The following is a 7721-nucleotide window of genomic DNA, read 5'->3' on the forward strand; positions in this document are numbered from 1 at the left end:
AGAAGGGTCCGGCACAGTTTGATGTCCGGCCGGACATACTGACGGGCCGTCTGGAGCGAGCCGCGCTCTCAGAGGAGCACCTCTCTTTAATGAGCACGGTGTTCACGAGGATTTCATCCGCTACCAGCGGTTTGAATGAGGCATTTACAAGCCTGCTCAAAGGCTTTGAGGTATGTAGTGAAAAATACACTATTTTCTGGTTGTGAAGCACGCGGTAGGTGTGCTCCCTATGGATAGTAGCCCCTGAGACTCTGGTTGCCCGCCATAGGCGGCAAACGGGGGATCATATAGTAATGGCTGAGCCGTACATATGTGCAGGTATATAAGGATCTGGCAGCCGACCAGTCTGTTGAAGTTGCCGAACTGAGGAGGCAGATCGGATCTATTGATGCCGATATCACGCTGGTAAACAAACGGCTGGAAGAATCCCAGGGTATGTGCTCTGCTTCCCTTATTATATTGTATAGGAACATGCGAGAGTGGCATAATGTTAATGCAATGTGTTTGCACTGCAAATGGTGCTGCTGCCGTGGAGGCCCTGAGGGCGGAACTTGCTCAGGCCAAGGAACAAGCTCGGGCTAGCAATGTGGCTGCCCTAAAGGCGGCCGAAGAATTGAGAGCCGAACAGGCCGCTCATCACCGAAGCGAGGAAAAGATAGGCGAAATGGCTGAGGAGTTGAAGAATGCTGCCGACCGGTATGTACTCCTTGGAGAATAAGGCTAGTTCGGCCGAGCTGGACAAGGCACTTAATGCCGCAAAGGAGATGCGGACCGAGATCCGGGGTATGCGGGAAGAGCTCCAACAGGCCGACAAAATCGTGGTTAGGGGCTCCTACCTACTGCGGACGAAGTTTTTGGATCGAAAGTATGCTCCCCTGGCTGGGCGCTGGAGTCCTGCAGACACATATGCGGACTTGACGAATAGTGCAGCTGACGCTGCCAAGTTCTTTGAGGATCAAGGTGATAATGAAGTGGAGAAGATTTTCTGGTCGCAATTCAATGCTCCCACTCGCTCGCTGCCGTTAAATGAGAAGGTGGCTGCTGTGGCGGAGCTTCATAGACTGTCCGGGCTTGCAATGCGGTCTATAATAGACCATCTTTGGCCGAAGGGGCCTAAGCCGGACAACTACTTTGGTTTGGTGCAAAAATTCCTTGGGGCCGTGTCTCAGATTGACGCCATGAGGAGGTCGGCGTGTATAGAGGGTGCGCGGATGGCTCTTGCCCGCGTTAAAGCCTATTGGACGGATATGGAGGCCACTATTATAGCGACCCAGGATCCGGCGGGCGGCCAATATCCGGCCGAGCACTACTTGGCGCAGGTCACAGAAGGTGCCTGCCTAATAGATGTGCAGTGCTCGAAGAATGTCCTCTTCGAGTGATAAGTCGAATCATTGTAAAAAACAATGTTCATTTTGATTATGAAGCTATATTTATACTTTTTGCCTGAAAATATGATTGTGTCCCCTGTACGGCCGTTTTTATATGTATAAGTAGTCCGAAAGATAGCAGTCGTTGGCTTCAGCCCCCACGCATACAATGCGGGGCAGTTCACGAAAAATATGCTTAATCACACATTATCCAACGTCTTGGTACATTAAGGAGGTGATCGCACGTCGAACTAGGCAACCGGACTATATAGCTGTAACACTTTCGCTTAGCCATGGGAGTCTAATGGTGGGGCTACTATGTAGCCCCTGGTACATTCGCGTGCATCCAAATACAGGCGCGTGTGTACATGGCCGGGAAACAGCCCTTCGTTAATGCGGAGGAATCCTTAGAGATTCCGATGAGTCTTCGAGTGGTTGAACAGTCTCTCGTTGTATCATGATAGTCAGTTTTCGGCTTACTCTACCGAGACACTCATCCGGAATAACCAGGGCACAATCGCAGTAGTTCTCCTTTGGCCTGCCTTAGCCGATAATAATGGAACATAAGGCGGCAAACCCAGGAGCCGGGCAAACCCAACATTTGACCAAAGACATGATTCGGAGCTGATGCATATAAGGCCAAACTCGTGACGCCGAACACTCCCGAAGGTATTCGGTCTTTGTAAAAGAAAACAGGCTGACGAAAGCCTTCTATAAACCCTAAGGTTCCAGGTACGTGTGATGAATCTGTCGTGGCGAAATGCCAATAACGGTAGTATCCTTTGTGGGTATGGAACCCATGGGATGGTTAAACAACAAGGGGCAATAGAAAAGGTTTACATAGGGGCTTAATCTAAAAAGAAACCTGTTGAACGGGGCCCTGCTGCACGTATGCGCCTTTATCTCCGTTGTGCCGTGTCCTGGAAGGGTATCGTGCGGACGTTGTCTGTGGAAAAAGAAAACTCGTAGGAGAGTACAACGTAAGTATGCGATTAATAATAAAAGTGTAAGATGTTGGCCTGCCCGTAAGGTTGAGCCAGACGTGGGGCTATGTTAAATATTTATAGCCCCTGGTATCCGTTATGGGATTACATATACGGTGCCCTGGTTTAGTTTTATTTGGTCTACCATACTCGTCTAACCGTGTCTATGGTCGTAATGACCAGTCATGTTTTTGATATTTGGAGGCCGCTTACAGTCCGGCCGCCAGGGCCGTCGCGTGTTCCTCTGCACGTGAAGAGCGCTCTGTGATTCCGCTAACGGTGATGACGCCACGTGGACCGGGCATCTTGAGTGTAAGGTAGCCATAGTGCGGCAATGCGTTGAAGCGGGCGAAGGCCGCTCTTCCAAGCAATGCATGATAGCCACTTTGGAAGGGTGAAATGGTGAAGAGTAGTTCTTCGCTTCTGGAGTTACCTGGGGAGCCGAATGTTACTTCCAGCACGACGGAGCCCCTGCCGTGGGCGTCAACGCCTGGTATCACCCCTTCAAAGGTGGTGTTGCTTTGGCTAATTCTGGATGGGTTTATCCCCATTCTGCGGACAGTGTCCTCGTATATTAAATTGAGACTATTGCCGCCGTCCATGAGGACGCGGGTGAGACGGTATCCGTCGATTATTGGGTCAAGCACCAAGGCCTGTGATCCTCCATGCCGAACACTAGTTCGGGCGTCCATATGATCGAAAGTGATCGGACGAGACATCCAGTGGTCAGGTGTGGGTACGATGGGCTCTACATCGTGCGCGTCTCTGGGCGCGCGTTCATGCCTTCTTGTGAATGTGTGAGTCGCGTGGATCATGTTTACTGTTTTAACCTCTGGAGGAAAAAATTTCTGTCCCCCAGTGTTCGGCTGGCGAGGTTCATCCTCGTCTTCACTCGGTGTTTCCCTCCCGTTGTGTTCGACATTTAATTTGCCGGCCTGCTTGAAAACCCAGCATTCTCTATGCGTGTGGTTCGCAGGTTTCTCCGGGGTGCCATGAATTTGGCATAGTCTGTCCAGGACTCTGTTCAGACCGGACGGTCCCTCTTTACTGCCTTTAAATGGCTTCTTTTGCTGACCAGGCCGAGAGCCCCTGCATCCAGCATTGACCGTTGTGTTATTCGGGCTCTCTTCCTTGTTTTGGCGTTTGTGTTTATTACGCCGTGGCTTCCCGTTGCCATCCCTTATTTCGGATGTGTTGGGGTCGGTGGTGCCTTTACGGGCTAACCAGCTATCTTCACCCGCGCAAAAGCGGGTCATAAGGCCTATTAAGGCTGCCATTGTCCTTGGCTTTTCTTGGCCGAGGTGCCGGGCGAGCCATTCGTCGTGGATGCTGTGTTTGAATGCCGCTAAGGCTTCAGCGTCCGGACAGTCAACTATTTGATTCTTTTTAGTGAGGAATATGTTCCAAAGCTTGCGAGCGGACTCTCCGGGTTGTTGGATTATGTGACTTAGATCGTCTGCATCCGGAGGCCGGACATAAGTCCCTTGAAAGTTGGCCCTGAAAGCGTCCTCGAGTTCCTCCCAACTCCCAATTGAATTTTCGGGGAGGCTTTTCAACCAGTGTTGAGCTGGTCCCTTCAACTTGAGGGGAAGGTATTTGATGGCGTGGAGGTCATCCCCACGAGCCATGTGAATATGCAGGATAAAATCCTTGATCCAGACCCCTGGGTCCGTTGTTCCGTTGTATGCCTCTATGTTCACAGGTTTAAAGCCTTGTGGGAATTCATGGTCCAGTACTTCTTCGGTGAAGCACAGGGGGTGAGCAGCCCCTCTGTATCTGGGCGCGTTATGGCATGTAGTCGGCTGTTGTTGTGTCCGGTGCTTATTTCGAACTGGTATTTGGCTTGTATGAGCGTTTGGTGACCATAGTTCCTCGCCGGGGTGTCTCCTTTAGATCCGTAGATGGACCTGGCTGCACCGGCCTTCTTATCCAGCTTCTCACGTAGATCGTGCGCAGTGTCAGTAGCCGCTTTGTTGTGGTTGTGAAGCGGTACGTCTGGTCTCCTGGTTGTATTATTCTTTGGTAGAACGACCTCGTCGTCGAATTCTGGCAGTAGCTTGCGTTTTGGATAGCTTTTTGTATGGCGATCGTCGCCATATCTTTCTTCAGTGTCTAGCACTTTATTCCATCTACGACTGAGCTTTTCCTGTGCGGCTTTAAGCCATTGTTTCTGCTCCTTCAGACTTCTTGCTGTGGCCATAAGCTTTCGGTGGAGGTTGTCTCGTTCCACTCGTTCGTCCGGAATGGTGAATGCATCATCGTACAGACTGTGTTCCTGTTTTGGGGCGGTTTCATGAGCTCGTCCCTCCGGATCATTGTGATCGGGTATTTGCTTCGAACTCGGTTTGGCGTGACCTGGCTCGCCCTGCTCCATCGCTGGGTTCATGTGGTCGTTACTGCCTTCGAGGTTTACTGGTATATCGATCCTTCTTGCGCTCTTGTCTCTATTTTTACTGTTGCTGGACTTTGAGCGACGTCTGCGTTGCTGTTTTGGCTTTTGCCCGGGTGTTTTCTCTTCCGGATTATCGTTGTCGTCCTTCTTGGGCGTATCCACCATGTATATATCGTGTGACAAGGTAGTAGTCCCACGCCCCAGAGATTCTGGAGCTTTTCCTGCATCGTCGTCCATACCGTCGATGTCTTCGGAGTCGAAGTCGAGAACGTCGGTTAAATCATCAATCGTGGCAATGAAGTGGGTGGTGGGTGGGCAACGAATTCCTTCGTCGCCTGCTTCCCACTCAGGCCGGACATAGTTCGGCCTAGAGCCTCCTGACAAAGAGAGAGACTTTAATGAGTTCAGCACGTCGCCAAAGGGCGAGTGCTGGAAGATGTCCGCAGCGGTAAACTCCATTACTGGAGCCCAACCTGGTTTGACTGGCTCGAGGGTATGCGGACCGGAACCAACAGCCGCATACGAGTCCGGGGGCCCGGGGTTACAGGCCTCCATAGAGGTGAGACCTGTGTTTGGCTCCATCGCCAATGAGTATGCGGCCCGCGGGGCGGGGTCTACCCCTCCGTCCTTGGGCAACGCAACCTGTTTCGGATTTAGATCCGAGGCTATTGCAGGGATGATGTTCCGAGCATTGTCCGACAGTAGGTCTAGGCCGTGCTCGTCGTGACTGTCTGGCGCTCCTGGCACAGGGCCGAATCCGCCGAAGATCAAGTCTCCGCGAATATCCGCCGTGTAGTTCAAGTTTCCGAACCTGATCTGGTGGCCAGGGGCATAGCTATCGATCTGCTCCATATGGCCAAGCGAATTGTCCTGGAGTGCGAAGCCGCCGAACACAAAGATCTGTCCAGGGAGAAAAGTCTCGCCCTGGACCGTGTTGTTAGCGATTGAAGATGCCATCAAGCCTCAAAGCGACGACACAGAGGAACTCTCAATGAAAGCACCAACATCGGTGTCAAAACCGGCAGATCTCGTGTAGGGGGTCCCGATCTGTGCGTCTTAGGCTGATGGGAACAAGAAGCAAGGGACACAATGTTTACCCAGGTTCGGGCCCTCTCAATGGAGGTAAAACCCTACTTCCTGCTTGATTAATATTGAAGATATGAGTAGTACAAGAGTAGATCTACCACGAGATCGTAGAGGCTAAACCCTAAGAGCTAGCCTATGATGGCATGATTGTAATTGTGATCGGCCTTCTAAGGATCATCCTCTCCGGTTTATATAGACACCAGAGAGGGCTAGGGTTTACATGGAGTCGGTTACAAGGAAGGAAATATAATATCTGGATCGCCAAGCTTGTCTTCCACGCAAAGGAGAGTCCCATCCGGACACGGGCCGAAGTCTTGAGTCTTGTATCTTCACGCTTCAATAGTTCGGACGATGTATATAGTCCAGCTGTCCGGATACCCCCTAATCCAGGACTCCCTCAGGGGTGAATATGCGCTTTAAGAAAACAGTTTAGGCTTGAACAAATGCAGAATGAAACTAACATTTAATTTGTCAAGCACAAAACCTAAAACGACTAGGCTCATGATACGTCTCCATCGTATCTATTTTTCCAAACTCTTTTGCTCTTGTTTTGTACTCTTAATTGCATGATTTGAATAGAACTAACCCGGACTGACGCTGTTTTCAGCAGAATTTCCAGTGTTATTTTTGTGCAGAAATAAAAGTTCTCGGAATGACCTAAGACTTCACGAAGAAAACTTTTGGAATAGATAAAAATATTGGCGAAAGAATCAACCGAAGGGGACCCACACCCTATCCACAAGGGTGGGGGGCACGCCCTACCCTCCTCGGCGCGCCGCCCGGTCTTGTGGGCCTCCTGACCTCCACCGACCTCAACTCCAACTCCATATATTCACGTGCAGCAAGAAGAAAAAATTAGAGAGAAGGATTCATCTTGTTTTATGATATGGAGTCGCTGTCGCCGCCTGTTCTTCCTTGGGAGGGTAGATCTGGAGTCCGTTCGGGGATCCGAAGAGGGGAAATCATCGCCGTCGTCATCATCAACCATCCTCCATCACCAATATCATGATGCTCGCCGCCGTGTGTGAGTAATCCCATCGTAGGCTTGCTGGACGGTGATGGGTTGGATGAGATTGACCATGTAATTTAGTTAGTTTTGTTAGGGTTTGATCCCTAGTATCCATTATGTTCTAAGATTGATGTTGCTATGACTTTTCTATGCTTAATGCTTGTCACTAGGGCCCGAGTGCCATGATTTCAGATCTAAACCTATTATGTTTTCATGAATATATGTTTGTTCTTGATCCTATCTTGCAAGTTGTAGTCACCTACTACGTGTTATGATCCGGCAACCCAGGAGTGACAATAGTCGGGACACTTCCCGGTGATGACCGTAGTTTGAGGAGTTCATGTATTCACTAAGTGCTAATGCTTTGGTCCGGTACTCTATTAAAAGGAGGCCTTAATATCCCTTAGTTTCCAATAGGACCCCGCTGCCACAGGAGGGTAGGACAAAAGATGTCATGCAAGTTCTTTTTCATAAGCACGTATGACTATATTCGGAATACATGCCTACATTATATTGATGAATTAGAGCTAGTTCTGTGTCACCTTAGATTATAACTGTTGCATGATGAATGCCATCCAACATAATTATCAATCATTGATCCATTGCCTACGAGCTCGTTTCATATTGATTTTTGCTAAGTTACTTTTCCGTTGCCACTGTTACGATTGCTACAAAACTGCCACTAGTACTCTATTAAAAGGATGCGTTAATATCCCTTAGTTTCCAATAGGACCCCGCTGCCACAGGAGGGTAGGAAAAAAGATGTCATGCAAGTTCTTTTTCATAAGCACGTATGACTATATTCAGAATACATGCCTACATTATATTGATGAATTAGAGCTAGTTCCGTGTCACCTTAGGTTATAACTGTTGCATGATGAATG

This window comes from Triticum dicoccoides, chromosome 4B (assembly GCF_002162155.2).
Source record: "Triticum dicoccoides isolate Atlit2015 ecotype Zavitan chromosome 4B, WEW_v2.0, whole genome shotgun sequence".
Taxonomy (NCBI): domain Eukaryota; kingdom Viridiplantae; phylum Streptophyta; class Magnoliopsida; order Poales; family Poaceae; genus Triticum; species Triticum dicoccoides.